General features: G+C 39.0%; 1 protein-coding gene across 3 annotated transcripts in view; it reads right to left on the minus strand.

Moving 5' to 3' along the window:
- The window catches only part of LOC121946717 (zinc finger protein 609-like), a 109123-nt gene that overhangs the window by 40731 nt on the left and 48053 nt on the right, over positions 1–20339 (minus strand). The gene's annotated exons all lie outside the window — the stretch shown is intronic.

The following is a 20339-nucleotide window of genomic DNA, read 5'->3' on the forward strand; positions in this document are numbered from 1 at the left end:
GTGACAACTTTTGCACAGATACAAGTCTGTTTGGTCAAGTTCACACATTTTAGGGGACATGAAATAGTTAGGTTTAGTAGGCAAATATTATTAGATCCAAATGATCAACTTCCTTATTTGTTTTGAGGAGTGTTCAGTGCTTTTCCATAAAATTGGAGACCAGGTGTGTTAGGTGCTAATGTTGAGGGTCTGTTGATTTATTCTTTGGGAGAAAGTACATCTGTTTGCCTACTTGCCCTCTGCTGAAAACTAAAAAAACCTCTCGTGCCTCATGTGCTTGAACTATCCTCTGATGCCGACTCAAGTTAAGGCCCAAACAACCACTTGTCAGGCAGCCTTCGATTTCATTCCTTTAGCCATTTTCTTTTACAAACATATGCACATGTTTAACAGGCAGTAACCATAGCTCAGACTTGTGTTACATATAACTATTATTGTCAGTATTGATTAATCTGCACATTATTTTTGGTTAATGGTTTGGTCTATAAAATTCAAGATAGTGAAAAGTGCCATGTTTTGTTTTGTCTAACCAGTCAACTTTCATAAGATATTCCATTTACAAAGACAAAATAGAGAAAAGAAATAAAACACACACATTGGAGAAGCTGCAACCAGAGGATTTCTGGCATTATTGCTTGAAAAATGATGGAAATGATTCATCAATTATCAAAAACGTGGCAAATTAATTTTCTGTCGATCAACTATATTTGACTAATAGGCTAATTGCTGCAGCTCTTGCTTTGATACTTTAAAAGACCCGATTGGCAGTCATTTCATAACAAAATGCACTTGTAATAACAGTCAGTGACCCCAATTTAAAATGACAGGAGTCCAATAACACCTGGATGTGAAGTGTCGAGGCAGAGTGAAGTTCAAGGACTCCAGTGGTTTCCAAGTAAAGCATTCTCACAAGAAGCCTTTTACTCAATTACTGGTTTTGAAAAACACTGAATGCTGGCATTTCCCAGAAGAATTCCACCCTATATTCCCGGGTTAATAATTTCTAAGAATCATATTATCTTGATGAATTTCACAGCCCTATCTTGAATTTTCAGGCTGAGTAAAACCTTTCCTGAATGAGTTTTGACTTTATTTTTCCATTTAAATCCTGTTACTTGTCTAATGCCGCCACACAATAAAGGAACCATTCATTACGTAACGGCACGAAATAATTACAATAGGGTCACGATGGAAGTGGGACCAGTTTACAGTGTGCATGAACAGTGGAGCTCTATTTCCAAATTCTATCAATGGCTGAGTGAACAAAAGGACTTTCACTCTGGGGCTGCAGAATGTAAACCCTCACAGTGAAATGCCTGACGTCTTGTCCGGGGTTTTTCGAAAAACCACATGCGACTGAAATACACAACTTGTCAGATTACACAAGGCTCTGCTCGATGCTTAGCCGATGCCAAATTCCATGATTCCTTCCCTCTCTGCAAGACTTTACAAATGGATTTTGAAATCTCCCCTAAAAACCACACAATGCCTGAGTGTCACGCAAACCTTTTCTTAACTGAAACCCCATGCCGATTCTTCGAGGAAGCCACACGGGCAAGAGTAATGTTTAACTGACAGACAAAAATCCTATGAATCTGTGAGCATACCTCACAGTGCTGACAGAGGGGGAACTCTGCCTGGATTTCCAGTGATCACACAATAACTCAGCCGGCGCAGACAAGACACATGCTGCACTTTTTTACTGGACACATTACCTTCAGCTTTAACTTGTTTATTAGAGTTGGGATTAAGAAACTGAGCACTCGGCTTGGGTGAGGATTACGAAAGGATTACACTGCAGTGTCATGCAGAGACACCTGTCTTGGCTGTACTCGTATGGGCGGTGTGGATCTCGAGTATAGTTGACCAAATTATGCTTCCAATCTCTCATTGTGCACAAACACAAGTGCCTTAAAGGGTCTGGTGTGTAGGGTTTAGGGACATCTAAAAACTGTTTAAAAACCGTCCTGAAGGAAATGTGCTGCTTTATATTGTCCTTGACCTCTGTGAGAAGTGTATAGACATCACTGGTATAGCCTTTTAACCCATCTTCTCTCAACATTTTCCCTTGTGCTCTTATGTGTTATTGTATGTGTTCTACGGTGTAACATTGTTTACTTTTTCTAAGTGAAACTGATTATGCTGATTGTGCTGCCATCTTGAGCAAAACTCCCCGGTAGAAAAGAAATTGCATTCAGAGGGACCTTCCTGGCAAAATAAAGGATAAATAAAACAAAAACAAAATAAATCTATTGATATAAATACTATATAATGCTCATAAATATGTTTTCATTATTTTATGATCTCCTGAAACTAAGAATTGTTGTGTAGTTGGAGTTGTTCTGATATGGATACCAGTATCAGAAATGCCTCTCATAGTCCCTTGATTGGCGAGAACGCCAGCTGATGCACTGATTCAATGCCATGTAATTTACTGATAAACTTTAAAATGGTTTCAAGACCGGATAAAAGGGCAATTTTCCCAGAAATCAGATCTTTTTTGCCGTTCTAAAACAGTAGCCTATAACACAATTTAGTGGTGAAGACGAATTAATTTCTGCTAAATAGTGGAATGTGAGCAATTAGCAAAATATCAGCAATTTGGCAATACTTCTTATGTCTTATGGTGTTCATTCTCTATATGTCTTTGTTCATGTTTTACAGAGATTTTCACCTGAGCCATGGCTTTCAACAATGATAGCAATGATCATTTCACATCTGTTTAGTGTAAGAGCTCATTAATACTCCCTTTACATATGAAAATAGATATGTCAGTTCTGAACATTAAAAATGTCACTGTCCTCCCATGTGTCTGTTATGATTGCATAAATACAGGCAATAAATGTCACTAGAGGACACTAAAAAGTTTAGCACAACAAAAAATGAGGCGACAGTGGTGGAGGTTGTAAAATGTAACTTTCAATAGTAGACTGCTGTAGACAGTGGTGATCTAAGAGGCCATTATATAGGTTGTGACATGTGGATGGAGAATATTATTTTATTTTAAATGTCTTCGTCATCACATACAGCTGCATCTCACTTGAACTAATCTACAGTGCCCCCACTATCTCTGGCGGTGCTCCTCCGTTTTGTCCGTATCTGTAAGCTTTCAGAAAACGTTCTTAAATACAGAAAGAAAGAACACAGACTACAGACAGAAGACTCCGTCCCTGACTGTAAACTTATCCAACATTCAGCATACATGAGCCCTTAGTAGTACACAGCTGTTTACATTTCTAATGCATGGTATTGCATCAGTACTCTATGTTGGCTGATACACAAGTTCATATATTGGAAAGGAAAAAATGGCATTGGAATATCGCCATGTTGTTCTACAGTAGCTCAAAACGGACAAACCAAACACTGGCTGTAGACTGGGCCATTTGATTTTTTTGCATCTGCCACCGTAGCTCTCCTACAAGCTTGGCACACAGGGGAAGCTTGAGTTCTGCATCCTCACTGCTACATGCCACTAAATCCTACAAACTCAACCTTTAATTTGACTCAGAGAACTGCTAAAATGCTTTAATACTCTACTACTCTACTTATTGTTACACTGGCAAGAAAGGAGACCTATGGGAAAACAAGGAAATTACCATTAATGTCACAAACAATGACCTGGATAATGTGTTTTGTAATTTCATTTGGTCTGTTAGAGTTTGTTCACTGTATTCCCCATGACATCTGAAAACGAGCTTGTTAATCATGCATCACAAATACTGGGTAATGAAAACTGAGGGAAATCTAAGGGAGCCAAAGCCTCATGGATTATTAGACAGTAATACACGCGCAGTAAACTATTAGACTGGTTATGTTTCACCAGTTAAAAGTATCTATGTTCTGGATTCAAAACGGCACGACCTTGTTTTGTGTAATATGATTATTATTGCTTCTAACATCCATTCTAAACAACAGACCTTTCACATATAAACCTCTTGTTTTACACAGTATAATGAATGCCTGTTCATGGTCATGCGTTACTCTTTTATACAAAACTGCTGATACAGGTCACAGAGAACCGTGTCTGCAACAGCAGTTCAATACACATGACTGCTAAACCATAAAAATCACATTTCTTTCTGCATTAGTAGTTATAAAATAAGCACCATAAGCAGTTCCTCTTTCCCACATGCTGATTTTGTGCGGCCACTCATGCTTTCTTTCTCTATTAAACCGCAGGTTTAATGGCGATAGCATTAAGAGAGATACTCATGCCTGATGGGAGTCTGTGTTTATCCTTTCATACCAAAGTCCAGACCTGCATTTAACCCGAGTTGGAAGTAGGGTCAAGAGGTCAAGTCAGATAACACACACCGGGTCCTTTGGATTAACCGCAGATGTGGATTTATTATCTCGGTCTATCTCTTTATCTTCAAATAGAGCCTTATGGGTCTTTTTTTTAAAATTGAAGAGCATGTGCTGTACAAAAGAGTCACCGCAGTATTTAATATTAGAGGAAAATAAAGTTGTAGAGGGTAGATTAAGATTAAACCAACAAGACTGTGAAATGTTAGGACACAATAATGTAAATATGCAACTGCCTGTTAAAATACTTATAAAATACATATATTAATATGTGATTATGGAAGAAAATTAATCTGTAACAATTTTAATGCCCCTATTTAGCATTTAAAAGCAGTATATAAACATTTAATAAATGTTTATAACACACTGTAATGTAGTTGTACAAAGCTATATGAACAAATTTCAATTGTTTGTTCACAACATTTTTCGATGGTTGTAACTTCCCCCATGAAGACATTTTATATTATTACAACAGTGATTCACTACATTGAAATTCTTTATCTTTTTAGGCACTAGCGTCCACTATGTTGTTCACAAATCAGGGATGTCAACAGTTAACCTTTAATCAGTTAACTACCGAGAATATTTCCCCTCACTGAGTCAATGGCTGCCTTCACATGCTCCTCCGAAATATCGTATTAACATATTTATGAGCACATGAATGGCCCTACAAAGTTGTAATTACGAGTGGGAAATTGGAAAATTTCGATAATACCCAAGTTCCCAAGTTGTGATGTTTTCCTAATCAGGGCAGCAGAAATGGCGGAAAGCATGGAAACAGTGACAACAGTTGATGGTAAAAAATATATATTTCCTTATTTTATTCCTAGTAGTAATCATTTACTTTTGGTAGTTGCATATTTTAGTATATGCATCCATTGGCTGAAGCAAGCAATCAAACTTTTAAGTATAAAGAATGCCAGGTGAATATACTAACACTGATAACAAAATTATTTTTTATCACGAGTTGCTGACTTGGCGTCATTATGCATAAACATGGCAGGAAAATGTCGATGTTTGGTCAGTGCTAAGAAACTTTTATATTAATTCACATATTAAATATAAATTTTTGATAACATGTTAAGTGTAATGATGACTTAATGACAAATGCTGTCCATGTAGCGTACATACATCTTAGCGTTAAAATGCAACCGATCTTCTTTGTGGCTTACAGGTTGTTCTCGCTTTATGACCTCAATGCCTATGAACACAATGAAGAACGACTTCCCAACTCAGAAACTACAACCTTCAAACATCATATGAATGCAGCAAAAGGCCTCCTGTAGCTTGTAAGTTAATGGTTAAAGGGTGTTGAGCTATCAGAAGCACAAATAACCAAAACTGACATCCCTCTCACAAATACATCAACACTTAACACAGAGCAAATTCAAAATAAAGGAACTTTAACAGACTTCATAATTGGTATCAATTAAAGTGGAATGTTGTCAAACAAAAAAAAATGTGGAAATCAAAAGTTGTAATACATTACACTGCACTGATTTTTTGGCGATGAAACTGTAGAAACCTGAATCAAAATCAAATCAATAATTATCTCATTTATGTAGTTTCCCATCCTGAGTCTGAAAGGACTATATTTGATCTAAATTGGCCCCTGTTGATTGTTTAACCATTGAACAGTATAGATTTTCCAGCCTGATAAAGCCTGGGAAACTCAACACCATGTTCAACATCAAAAGAGAGCAAACATCAGTCTTGAAAAGAGAAAATGTAATTCTCCCTGACACAAGGGGGCCATTATTAAGTAAAAAGGAGTCCTTGCTGAAGTGCCATTAGTTGGCTGAGTTCAGTGTTCCCGCTTCAATTATGTAATTCTTTTTGACACCAGGGGCAAACCCTGGGAACATCTTTACTGAGTTACTGAGGTCGAAGGCCGGTGGAGATTACACTTCTCGCTGGCTCCGGTTGGTGCCTCTTTCAGCACCGCATGACACTCAGTTAAGAAAAAAAGGACCCAAGCTCCTTTATTTGGCTGTCATAGAAACAGTGGGGACTAATCTGTTGTACGTTCTTGAATCCACATAATGAATTTAAGAACAGCTGCGTTTAAATTATAAGCGGTCCAGACATAGAGCCTGGTTATCAGCATACAATCAGCTTTTCAAGTGAGCCGTATTATTGAAGTAACATGGTCATTAGCATTAAGCTACAATTGAAAACAAACGCACAAGCCTCATCTAATTTGACTGCTAAAATCAGCCAGAAGACATAAAAAAAGAGACATAAAATGATTGGATTCAAGTCATGAAAAGCAATTGTTTTCATCCACTGCACAGTGCCCTAATTCCTTTACGGAAACCACACTGTCGCTCTCTTTGAAGCTCAGAGTAATCACAGACACTGAGAGAGAAAACAGGAACACCTGACATCTATTGTAGACCACCAGCTGGCAAAAGGCACTCAGTTTCTAGGCAACTCTTCTCAGCCTTAGCTGCTAATTGTGCTTTCAGGAAAGCATAACCACACATAAATAATACAGAGAGGAAACTACGCTGTGATGAAGTTGGTCACCCATGACCTACAATCTCTTCGGAGCCATAATGAGTGAGCCAGAATCTCACCGTAAACCGTTATTGTCTGACAGAGACGCCGTTTGCCATATGACTCTTTAACATTACAGGCTGATGCCATGCATGTGAATGATACATTTTTCATATAAACCAGAGGAGTTAGAATAAAGCTTGAATTTAAGTCAAACGGATTCCTGTTTTACATTAAAAGCCTAAAAAAACTCAACCTTTACACAACATGTAATTTTCTAAATGTCGCCAGGAAATTCTGACACATTTTGGCACTAAACATTGCAGCTCATTTTTTATTATGCAACACAACCTTCACATTCGGAAATAGAGCAGTGAAAGTCGAGACATAAACATGAGAAACGTCTGTAAAAGCAACAGCTTCACATGACGCACTGAGCCCTTGGCAACAGCTGTGAATTACAGCTTAACTGTTAGAAAGACAAGTAATGCTTCCACATTTGCCGTACATTTCAGCAGTAATCAAATTTAATATATTTTTAGTGTGACACATTCATCAGAGCTGCTATTTACCGAGGTCTTTGATTATACTGAAAGCAAAAAGTACACAGAGCTCCGTCAAAGAGAAAACTCTTCAGACAGCATGAGAGGCTTTACCTGTGGAGACATATGCGCTCCCTGATGAAAGGACAACATACATTAGTCAAGAGACTGCTCCTGCAGCTACCAGCAACATGATGGGAAGTAAAAGTGATATAAAAAGACAGAAGGCACAAGGGACCGCAGGGTAGAGGACTGAGCCAAGATAAGTGGAGCTTACCAATTTGCTCACTTATGAAGCGGTGGCCTAATTTGCCCGGTAAAGCAAAGTCACACAGAGGAAAAACTCCTCTCCTTTAACTACTGCTATGAAACTGCAAGAGTAAAACTAGACCAATATTTAGTCAAACTGGGGGTTTGTTTACAACCGTTCTGGCTGTTTGAATGCTCATAGTCGCTGTAGTGCTCTTGGCAAAGTCGCTGCGTCCCCAGATTTCAGCAACTAAAATAAAACCCGAGTTGTAAAAAAGAACTGAATTTGCTTTTAATGACTTTTCAGTGCATTATAAAAAATATTGAGTATTAAAAACCAACTTTACACCCAGTTCAGCTTGAGCTTTCTCACTTCACATAGTCAGACAGAGTCTTCAGCTAGACTTGCAACGTTGACGCTGTACTCAAGGACAACAGCGCTTTGAGCTACATGCTAATTCATCCATAAAGAACACTAACATCTGTAATGAATTTCATAGCACGTCTTCATTAGTTGTCAAGACATTTTCCTCAAAACCACAAAAGTCAACACCTTGGAGGCATTAAAAGAAAAGACGCAAAAGCTGCTGAGACGTTTCAGTCTGGGTCAAAGTGGTGGTGCATCTGGCTGACTCACTTAGGCCACATCCACACTAAGGGGCCATTCACACCGAGACGCATCACGCCAGGCACGACCACTCCAAAAACAACTTGGAAGTGCATCTAGATAAACAGCTGGGAGCGCCTGTGGAGCGAGGCTGTGTGTGCGTTGCCAAAAGTGATATTGGCGAGCAGGGTTTAAAATATTTTAACTTTTATGCAAGCCCAAAAACCGTAAGACGAAACGCGTTGCGCAGGAGCAAGAGCACCCGACAGGCGCGCAGTACCATAGGGAAAACAATGGTTTTGCTGCCAATGCTTTTCCAGCGCCTCAGTGTGATCGACCCTTAGTACATTTTCATTTATAAACAGCGTTTTAAAACATTAACAGTTTCTGTACGCATAACTGTTTAAGCATAGTTTCAGGAATAATCACACCTTAAAACTTTTATAACAAAACCATTCATGTACACTAGGCATACAAATACAGCAACAAAGTAGAGTGGTACCGGGAGCATTATTTATTCCTGGAGGAAGCTGTGGCAATGGGAGAAGAGTAATGTTACCACACACAAAAAAGATGAAATCAAAAATGGTATGTTTGTTTGCCTATAGTGTTTTAGACCAAATCAGGAAGATAACATGGGTGTGTGTCATCGTCTCCAAAAGATGCCATTTCTACCCATCCAGATGAAAACACAACCCTAGAGTTTACAAATAAAATAGGGTCAGCAGCATTTCCAAAGGTTTCCATTTTAATGCCGGAGGTAATGGGCAATAGTTACGAGTTTAAAAGAAAGCATGGATGCAGCCTGACGCTGCTTTTCCTCGAGCCACGATGCTGCTGTGGCTTTCACCCAGACACACTTTATCTATAAAACACGACAACTGCTACAGCGAAAATGACTCTTCAGTGTTGCCTATTACTGTTATTCTGTTCAATCATAAGCTCATAAAACTAACCAACTTACTCAACATTTTGTCTAAGACGCAGGTGAAGAGATAAACAGAAGTATGTTAATTCTGCAGTATATCATGTAGACTTAATTTTACCTTTCCTCTGTTTATTACGGAAATGGCAGCTCTCTCAAAAGTTGACATTCTTTGCACCTGCTTATCTCAGAAAACCTGGCAGGCAATGCCTGGTTGGTCGACTGGCTAACACACAGCAGGTGGTTTGGTACTCTTTTTTCTTGTCTTGCTTCAGCTTGACCTTGTCAACCTAATTCCTTCCTTTCCTCTCTCCCTGGCCCCGCCGACTGCCTCCAGCCTACGCCTGGTATTGTTTGTTAGACGACAGGGTGGGGGTTGGGTCAGAAGTGCACTGAGCTGCTGGGTGTCAAGAGGACTACAAGATCTCCACATAGCAGCAGGGCAACCTGAAGATCCCTTTATGTTTACCGCTGATGAAACATGCTGAAAGCCCACGAGGAAGTGCTACACAAAATGTGTTTGTACTCTAATAACAGGAACAAACTTTTTTTTTTTTCACACACGATTCATAAGATTCTCTGTGGTTTTACTGTTGGTGGCTGTATGTTTTTAGCAACACAATGTACACACTAGAAGTGTCAGAAAATACTGATACACTAGATTATGTTTTTTTGATACTGTATCGATTTTTTAAAAAAACACTGTTGATTTACAATTAATAATTTGCACACAAAGATTCATAGCAGTTCATTATATATTGTGTTAAAAACCCAAAATGCTAGATCCTTCAGTGTTATCTATTTTCAGCAGTTTAACTCTTCCACTTCAACCGATCAACATATCACCTGTGCAAAAACAAAAAACATGGGCCTATGAAACAGGCTAAGAAATAAAAGCAGTTTCTTGACATTAGATTATAAAAAATTGCAATATATCGCCTTGCTTACAGAAGGCAATATATATTGCAATATATTGAATCATACACCCTGTTTTGTGATAGATTATTTTGCCAGATTCTTGCCAATACACAATCCTAGTACACACAAACATCTAATTTCATTGAGCTGTAACTATAAAATGTATAAATAATGGTTTGTGGACGGCTGTTTTGAAGTCTCTGGTTCAGCATTTCGACCATTGCCATCTTGTTTTTTGGAACCAGAAGTGACCACATTTGGACGAGAGATATAAGCTATGGATAAGTAAGGAGTGGAGCTGACTAGGGACACTAAGGACAAAATTGGCAGACAGCCTGTTACTCAAAGCGGCCCCGCCCTTAAATATTTGTAACATTGAGCTTTAATACAATGTAAATGGGTGGGTTATAAGACATGAATGTTGAAATTAGATTTAGACACCAAAACCGTTTCTGCACAAGGCTGTAAACATGTTTATTTCTGCTGTAAAGCTGTGCATTTTAACATGGAGATCTACGGGAATTTACTCAAGTGGCCAGTCGATCAACTACCGTTTCTGGCACTTCCACATTGGTTTAACTTTTTTAGCCTCGGGGGTTACGCTTTACTGTCAGTAATGACTATGTCGTTATCAACTGATCTGTCTGCTAATTCTTTGATCTATCAACTGATGAATTCTTAAATGTCAGACAACAGCATAAAATGCATGTCACAATTTCCAGATCACAGCTGCAGATGTCTTGTTTTGTCCAACCAACTTTCTGAAACCCAAATACATATAGTTTACTAGCATAAAAGACAAAGAAAAGCAAAAACTGCTCATATTTGTGAAGCTGGAACCAATCTTTTTTTTGTGTCAATTTTGCCTAAGAAAAAAAAAATCGCAAAAGAATTGTTAGATTATCAAAATAGTTGGGGATTAGTTTTTGGTTGATCCACTGATCGATTAATCTGTGGTTTTACTGTTCGTGGTTATTAAACTTAATCTTATCTAGATGCTTATTCTACCAGGCTCCACTTGTGATTCCCTGCCCATTTCCCTTTCCCCCATTTCTCATCTTCTCCCTCTGACCATAGGTCAGTCGACAACAACAGTATCTATTACAACAATGAGCCACATTCTTGTCAAGGTCACCCTCTTGCGTCCGTGTGGGAGAGAGATGGGCTGTGCTGGGAGGAAGAAATCCAGATAAACTAAGCTGAGCCTACGAGGATTTCTCTCTCGCCAGCCTTCTCCATAGTCATAAACCTTATCTCACAGCAAAGGGAAACCTGACAACAAACTGAGAGGCTGTCATCAGCAGCTCAGCCACCTAGATTCCCACCCAAATACCAATGATTCACTCTTACAAGTCTGAGGCTTTGAACAAGGCTTTGAGATCAGGCTGAGAAAGGAATCTGGCTCCCTGTGTGCCGTACTTCATATTTACAGTTCACCATTATGTTGACAGCCGTGACCGAAACTTCACTTTCAGGTACCTGCCTTCCTGAATTCAAAAGCCTTAAAAGAAAAACTCCTAGACACACTACCCAGAAACCTTATCAGCCAAGAAAAAAAAGACATTTTACAAGTCCAACATATTATTCAAGGAAAACAAGTTGTTATTCAGGCTGTGAAATTTCCCCAGAGCCCCTAACCTCAAACTATTTATAGATGTTCTCTGTTAGTCTGTTTCCCTTGTGTTGACGCTCTTCTGTGGGTGGTGCCTTCTCCAAACATTAGAAAGACAATCCAAAAGCCACACATCAATGAACACGCTGTTAAAAAAATATCCAAATTATGCCAAATTACTTTCTATTGTTTTGGGCTGACACAAACAAACAGAAAACAATGAATATTATACTTAGCACATTGTCAGTTTCAATGTGGGTGCCACATTACTGGGACTTGTGGCACATAAGAATTACAGTATTGGATTATATATCAAAGGGATAGTTCCGTTTTTTGTGTTAAGTGGGAATTTATGAGGTACTTGTCCATTGACAGCGTATTACATACAGTAGATGGTGGTTGGCAAACCCCCAGTTTGGAGAAGCCGGCAGAAGTCTGACATGGAAACTAAGCAAACTACTGCTGTGGAGTGTGCGGCAAGAAAACGTATCTAAGCCACCTAAAAAAAAGTCCAACCTAAAATAATCACATTCAGTTTAAGTGTACGCTATATTGCGAATACTGGCACTGCTTTAGCGAATGTCAGACAGTGATTTCTGCCGAGAAAATGAAGCCATTGTATGGCTATAACTTTAAATAATTAAAACTGGTTCATGCCGTCAGAAAGCCCGTACCCTTAAAGTACAGCTTTTGTTTTTATATAACGTGATTTGTCTGTTGACCTATAGTTTTTCCAGAAAAAAAAATACTTGCACATTGCTGATTTATTCCCGAGTACATAATGTTATCCTCATAATCTTTCTCTTGGCTGCTTGTCATTAACTGCCTGCTGCTGTCAGAGAGTGATACAGAATTTCAAAATAAAGGCACATCTGGAAAAGGATGTGGACCGGTGTTTTTACTTTGCATCAATGATACTGGATCGTTGCTCATTGAATTGATTTATTGATCTAGACTGATGGAATGGTACACCCCTACTAAATACTCCCAGTATAGCGCACACTTAAACTGATTTTTTAGGTGGCTAGAATACATTCTGTTGGCTTTTCAAGCCTACTTCTCCAAACTGGGGACATGCTGACTGACATCTATGGACTATGGATAAGTGCCTGATAAAACTCCACTTAAAAACAAGAACAAACTATTCCTTGAACTTAAATTTGACAATACGGCTAACTGAAAATGATTTAACACTAATTAAAAACTAAATATACCTACATTACAGTCAGTGTGATTCCCTAGATTAGCTTCCAAAATGCATTCAAGGCTTGTCAGCTTTGAAAAAACACAGCAGAGGTTTCAGCTGTTCAGTTGGATTAAGGAGGTGATAACAGTGCAGAGGTTAAGGCCATGGCTGTAGGAGTAGAAATATGTGTGTGTACATGTGGAGGAGTGCACTGTGCTCTGCTCTGCAGATACTGCCTGAGCTGCACTCACTGTGCTGTCCCTCATGCTGCTACTTTAACTAGGGCTTGCCACTCTGATCGACCTCTACTGCTGGCTGTCTCACAGAGCTCCTATTGAACCATGTCTATCTTAATGGACGCTGATGTGCACTATTACTGAGTGCCAGCAGTTCCTGCACTACATCCTCAAAGCCCTATGGACTTTTACACCTTAATACACCTTGGGGCCACAAACACTGCAGCTGGTGACATTTCAACACTTCTGAGAGGGGTGAAATAGTTGAAAAGGCAGGTCAATAGCAGGGTAAGTTACACCGCAGTTTATTTTCTGATCCACGCAGCATGTCTATGACTTGTTTTGATAATTATAGTCCGGAGCTGACTGGAGTATAATCCATGGAGTTAAGTGAGAAGCCCCAAACATGCCAAAACAGGCTGACCTGGAAATAAATCTACTTTAGCAAGTATCAAATCAATCTAAAAGCAGCTTGAAACTACTCAGTGAATGCACTTTGGCAAAGCAACAAAAGCAGATTGAAATGTTCCTAAGACATTTGCTTAATCAAAGGACATGTGAGGACGTGTCAGCACACTGCAGCCGCTGGTGGGGAATCTCTACAGAAATTATATCTGTGTGCCCTTCAGATCATTAAAAACACTAATAAGTCAGGCTGAGGTGATGTCGAGGGAGTAAAGTGAAACCCACTATACAGGCGAACCCCCCCTCGCTCTGCCAGCCGCTTAGCAGAGGTCTGCTGCTCTCAGCCATCAGAGTTTGATGACCTTGTTAGTTTGAGTGCCTAATCTGCTAATGCCCTGATAAAAATAAACAGTCAGTGCAGTCATTGTAGTCCCCCCTCCTCCCTGCTGCTGTCCATAAACACAGATGATGCCTCTATCTTTATTTATCCTGGGGGCTTACTGTCAGACTGACAGTCTTAGGAGCCGGGGCGGGGGGGCAGAATTATGTATTGTTTGTTAAAGATAAATGCTTTTTGAGTTAGAGTCACTACACAAATATCTATATTAATAGTTTAGGGATGTCAGTTTCAGTTAATTTAGTTTTTAAAAGCCTGACACGCATTAAACAGTAACTAACCAGTTGATTTTTAAGAAAAAAAAAGTAAAATGACATAAAATGCAAGAAGACTTTCCTTTCAGTGCAAAGCTCTACTGACTCAGTGAGCTTTGGTGCTGTATTTTAAAATGCTATCCATCTGGGGGGGGGGCATTTTAATGCTTCAGGAGGTAAATGTTTTCCCTTTTATTTCATTTTCTGTTAGCTTTGCTGACAGACAGCCAGCTAGCCACATTAACGTGGAACCATTGTGCCGCCGGCCCCTTTACTGGTCTCCACTGGTTAGCTATCATTAGCCTTGGCCTCTGCACTGCGCACACCTGGGTCGGGTTGGAGCTAGCTTGCAGCGATGCTCATTTGGAAATTACTATTGCTGAAACATGGTGGCCACCCTCTGTTCTATACCAAGGTAGCCCCCATGTTATACCAAGTCTGTATAAACAGGACAGCCGGCAGTGTGTGACATTTTAATGACGTGTTATGTTTGTGATTCACAACAGAACATTTAAAAAGAAGCTAGTGGTAGTTAGCAGCCAACTCAAAGGAGAAGAAAAGCAAATGTCCACACGAAAATATCCTCATGTTTGGAAAACAATGAGATTTGGGGCACTCCTTACCTTTTGCCGCCATATAACAGAGAAGGTAGATTATTTTTATTATCATGTTATGTCGTTTTTATTGTTTAGAAAGGGCTGCTGCATGTTATAGGTCACACTAGCGACAAACACTGTTTTTTTGTCCAGTCTCTGGACAGGCCTTCATAGCGAACCTACAGTATTATATCTGCGTAAAAAGAGATGATGATAAAATAGTTAAGTACAATACTAAAGGGGGTTTGCAGTTCAAAATTAAGCCGCTTACTTACACATAATATGTAAGGATGAGTTTGTTCAGTCTATGCCTTATATTCAATATCAACTGCAGAACAAAAAAAGAAATATCTTTCAAGCTATATTTGGCTTTTATTTGAATGTTTTTCTAAGTACATTTACTTCCAACACTGTGCCTCTTTGAGTTTTAATAATTCATACCCAATACCAGATTTGAGATGAGAGCAGAATGAACAATTAAACCCATGTATATATTCGAAAATCTACAAAAACCTCCGTTGACAAGTAATTTTTCTTAACTTCCACAAAATCCTGCAGCCCTGCAGCACATCTAATACAATGTACCAGTATATGAAAATGGTCTGCAAAAATTAAGTGGATACACTGAGGTAACAGGGCTGACATTCATCTTAACTAGATCAGGACAAAACCCAAGATCATAATAAAGGGGAAGTACAGTCTGAAGGTCATGCAGCGCAGAAACAAAGCATCATATTTTTTAAGGTGTATTAAATGTCACATTATTCAGCAATAACCAAATTGCCAGGACCTCTGGAGTAATACCGTCAGCTATATTATTAACAATAAAAAATACCATAATAACCGTGACATATGACTTAAGCGAATGGATTTAACAGCAAAATGTCTCACTCTTCAAGGGATACATAAACCTAATGGATATGATTAAATATAATTTAGTTTTCCAGATGGACAGCGAGGCCCCACTTACGAAACATAATTGAATGTGCGAGCTCAGCTCATCGCCAAGGACTAAACAACTCCCCAGCCTCCACTACAAAGAGGAGCTCATTTCCATATTAACTTCACCTTTATTGATCCACTCACACATCCTCCTATTCCCGCCGCTACACAAACACCCAAAAGTCCTTTTGGGAGGTTTTGAGAACAGTACGGGGTAGGGGAGGAAATGCACTCAGGACTATTTAACAGTCATAGACAAAACAATGCAATAATGCAACAATACTTTGGTTATTGACTATTCTTGGGGTGGAGGGTGAAAAGTCATCTTAGCAAAACAACTACGTGGACCTGCCCTGCATATAAATTTAGAGAGAAACAATTCTTTACGTGCCGAGCCATCAACTCCTCAGCCCGTCTGTGCACCAGAAAAGCGCTCTGAAATAAAAACTGTAACTCTTGTGCTTGTTTCATTTACATTTCAAAATGATTTCACAGTTGCAACCAGGAGCTCCAGAGGTACAGACACACTCCAAAAACATTTCACAGTTCTGCTTTACACTGTGTGTTTGCATAAAAAGATGTGTTCAAATGTGTTCGTACTCTACCTTCACAACCATGCAAATACCGAAAATATAAATTGGTGCTAAAAGGCATTAAGTTATTAAAGGAACAGTGTGTAAGATTTAGGGGGATTTAGCAACGAGGACTGCATATTGAAACTACCTGAAACCTTCCAGTTAGAATTAATTCAGTGTTCATTGTTCAGGAAATTTATACTGGGAGCCGAATTATTCCCAGATGCACCAGGTGATTTATAGCAGTTAAACAACACAGTATTAAGCTGTTTCATGTGCAAATTAGTGTTTCTCCAATGCTGTTTGGCTGTTGGGAGACTGGCCGATTGCTTGCGGTCACCTATTTTGTCAAATAACTTAAAAATCCACACAATTCATGAGGTTTTCACCGGGAGCTGAATTATTAACAGAAGTCTTTTACAGTCCGAAACTGTGATTTAAACCGGTAAAAACACTGAATAAAGCAGTTTTTCCAACACTGCTCATTGCGAAGATGTTGCTAATTATGGTGGCAGACGTGAAAACGCAAAAACACAAAAACGGGAAAGGCCATATCTACTGTTGGATTTGTCCTTTCTAAGCTACTGCAGAAACACGCAGTGCCAAACGGCGATCTCCGTAAACGAGGACGCGGTCCCTCGGAAGTTAATAACAGCTCATTCTATGGTAACAAAAACACAATTCCAGAGAAAACATGTTATTTAATATGATTTCTGCCAATATATCCCCATAAATCCTATACACTGGACCTTTAAATAATCAGATGTTATACATCTGGCAAAGTAAGCTGAGGTGGTAAAAATATCAACTGGACCGGCAAAATGCCCCCATCGAAACTTAAACTTAAGAAAAATCTATATATTAATCTTTTTCTTGTATCTTTATTGAACACTGAAGATGGATAATGATAACTTTGCATGACATGTGTTTGATTAGCTCATTGTTCGGGTGGGTGTATATCAGCCAGCCGCAGCGACACAATGTGATCTGCGAGAGCCTGTTTGATTGATGCATGCAAGAGTTTAAGAGCTTATCAGAAGCCAACACTGCACAGAGGTTAACAACACTATGAAGCTGGATTTTACAACTCTGGAAAGTTATCACAAAACACTCACTGTATCTTCCAGCTCAAAGATTGATAGGTAAACAGTAGAACAGCCATGTTTTAAAGTAATGAACTGAATAAGGGATCAAAGCATCCAGGCTAGTTCGCAGACGCTTTAGTGTGGACTTTGCATGCTCTCCCTGCGTTTGCACTGTTTTCTTCCAGGTGGTTCTGGTTTTCTCCCAGTCCAAAAGACATCAATTTTGGGTGTACTGGGGAAAATAAAATGCCTTCAGGTAGTGTTGACCACAGGAAGAATAATAGTTGCTAAGGTGTTGCCAACAGAGATTCTGATAAAGAGTAATATCCACCTGGTTTCTTGAGTGTTTTTCTTTTCTAAATAAGTTCCAGAAGTGGTACAAACATTACAAACATCCCTGTATCTGCAGTAAATAATACTGACCGAATGGAAGAGGGATGGGAGAAAAACGCAGCATTATATGGGATGAAGACTGTTTTGACAGGGGGAGTCTTTCTCTGCCTATAAGAGATAATGCAACGCTTCTGTATTCAAGGACACTGATGCAGTCTCCATCGAGCATATCAGCATTCATAAGAGGACTCTGCTGTGGCAGGGGTGACTTTGATGCATGTGGTACTCTTGTTTAAGGAAAGGAAACAGCATGAGAAAAATCAAACCTCCGTACACACTGGAGACTATAAAAGTCGTTGGCACACAACCAATTTTTGCAGAGAGGTATAAGCAGAGGACAACCTACATTTATCACTTATGGCATTTAAGGCTTTTAATGTAGTAAATCAAGCAAGTGCAGATAATCTAAAAGAGGGGGATCAAAAGTCTGGAAAGTGAGTCTGCAGCATTAAGAAGACTTGATTTTCTGGACACAGAGGACGAATATTAGAAGAAAGTTGCAGGTCAGGTACAAGGAGTCACTTCCAATATTTTTTCACATTTAGTCCATAAATAGATTCACACACACTTAGGGTAGCAAAATTCAAGGTGGAAACTCCTCATGGGAATTAACAGGAATAAATGGAAACACAGGGGTTGTCTGCTCAGGTTATATTAATCATGTCACATGCACATGGAACTAACCTTTAACCATATCATAAGCAGACATAATCCATTAATTTGTCAAATGAATCCAATTATTTGTCAAATACATGCATGCACAATGAAATGTGTGGTGATAGAGAGAGGTAATAGGGAAAGTTAGTTTGAAAATTTGAGGTAGCATTGTGGGCTGTGTTTTGTGTTTTATTTACATTACTTATTCATTACTTAACTGGTTAGATGCTAAACTGCACTGTTTTGCTTGGTAGCTGTACTCTGTACAATGGCAAAAAGTTGAATCTAATCTAATCTAATCTAAACATATGGTGACCGCTAGCTAGCAAAAATAGCAAAATGTGTTAGTTCCCAGGACATGGCGAGCAGGGTGCTACATAATTCTGCATATTTCAGCATTTCCTGTACAAAACAGGAAGCTTTTTTCCCCTTTGTTTTGTAACATATATTTTTTGAAGCTTTTTTGAAACTCAAACAGTATAGTGTAGTAACTTAATAGTCCATAACACAAACTGTTAAAACATACCACCCCCGCATTTTACACAGAAAATTACATTGACATTTTAACAGGTAAACAACAAATTTAGTGTGATTCTGCCTCTCATTTTGTTGTCATGAAGAGATTTGAGAGAGTGTTTCATGAGACGAAAATATACGCCCCAAAGTGCAGGATGAGTCAACCATTTTTTTTTTTTTACAAACTCTAAAATACCATTAAGAAAACTTGGGGCCTACTTTTGGGGCCAGATACTGATGTATAGGTTACAATCAGCGCAAGACTTGTGTGATTAAAAAAAATACTTGAACATCTATTTTGATTTCATTTAAGTTATAAACTGTGTACTTAGCTTGAGGACATATCTGTTGGTTAACTGAATTATAAAATACACAACATGTTCACTCCAGTAATATAATCAAAAACGTTCATGGAAGCATGTGGTCCTTTGGCTCAGAGAGTGCAGTAGGGTTGGCAGTAGTGTGGGCTGCACATGTGATGGGAGAATGCACTGAGCATGCAGAGGGTTGTAATTTTACTGAATTCTTATTTAATGGGACACATACTGGCAAGTGATCTGTGCATGTGATGGAAGAGCAGGCTGCTGAACGCAGTGCATGGTTACAATTCAAATTAATGGGCATACTTTCAACCACAACATGTCATAAGGCCTAGTGTTGCTTTTTTCAAGTGTATTCTCCACCAAATAAGTCCACTGTTACAAAGGTTTATTGAAACGGTGCAAAATTTCCAAACTTGACATCCCTTGGAAACTTTTTGGAAATTTTCCGAGCCTTAGCAACCCTCCACACACTGTACACTGGATGGGAGACAAGCTAAGCTCAGTCTGTTATGACTTTTGTTTGGCACTAAATATTTCCCAAACTCAACATGGACTTTGAAGTGAATGTTTGGCTGAGTCATCTGCAGTGCAGAGCTGCTCACAATAACTTCATCATAGCTCTTTATATATTGTTATTTTAATCCTCTCACCCCTTCGTGGTCCAAGCCTCTGCCAGCTGCATAAATTTAAAATGTCATGTAAACAGTGACCGACTCCTTGATGCCAAAGTCAAATAGTTCCATGTCATCGAGTTTGAAAGGACTTGGCAGCAGAGCAAAACTTCAGTTAGGGCAGCAGAATGGTACAATCCAACACTGTCTGAACACTTAATGCATATATAGTTTATTTATTTATCTATCTCTCTTGAAAAGCATTAGATTGGGGGTGAGGATTTAAGGGATTCAGTGGTGATGAAGCGTTAAGTTGCTGGACTGAGGCCCAGGTCAGTGAGCCACAAGATGCTTTACCTCACTGTCAAACACTCTCTCTTCTCAACATGTTGAACATGAAGGCCTTCAGAGTAAAACTCCCATGAAAAATTGTGCTTTGCGGAGTACGTAGATCTGAGGCACATACTGCTGGACAAAAGGAATAAGCCTTGAATTATGCAATTTGC

Source organism: Plectropomus leopardus, chromosome 1 (genome assembly GCF_008729295.1).
Source record: "Plectropomus leopardus isolate mb chromosome 1, YSFRI_Pleo_2.0, whole genome shotgun sequence".
NCBI lineage: Eukaryota > Metazoa > Chordata > Actinopteri > Perciformes > Serranidae > Plectropomus > Plectropomus leopardus.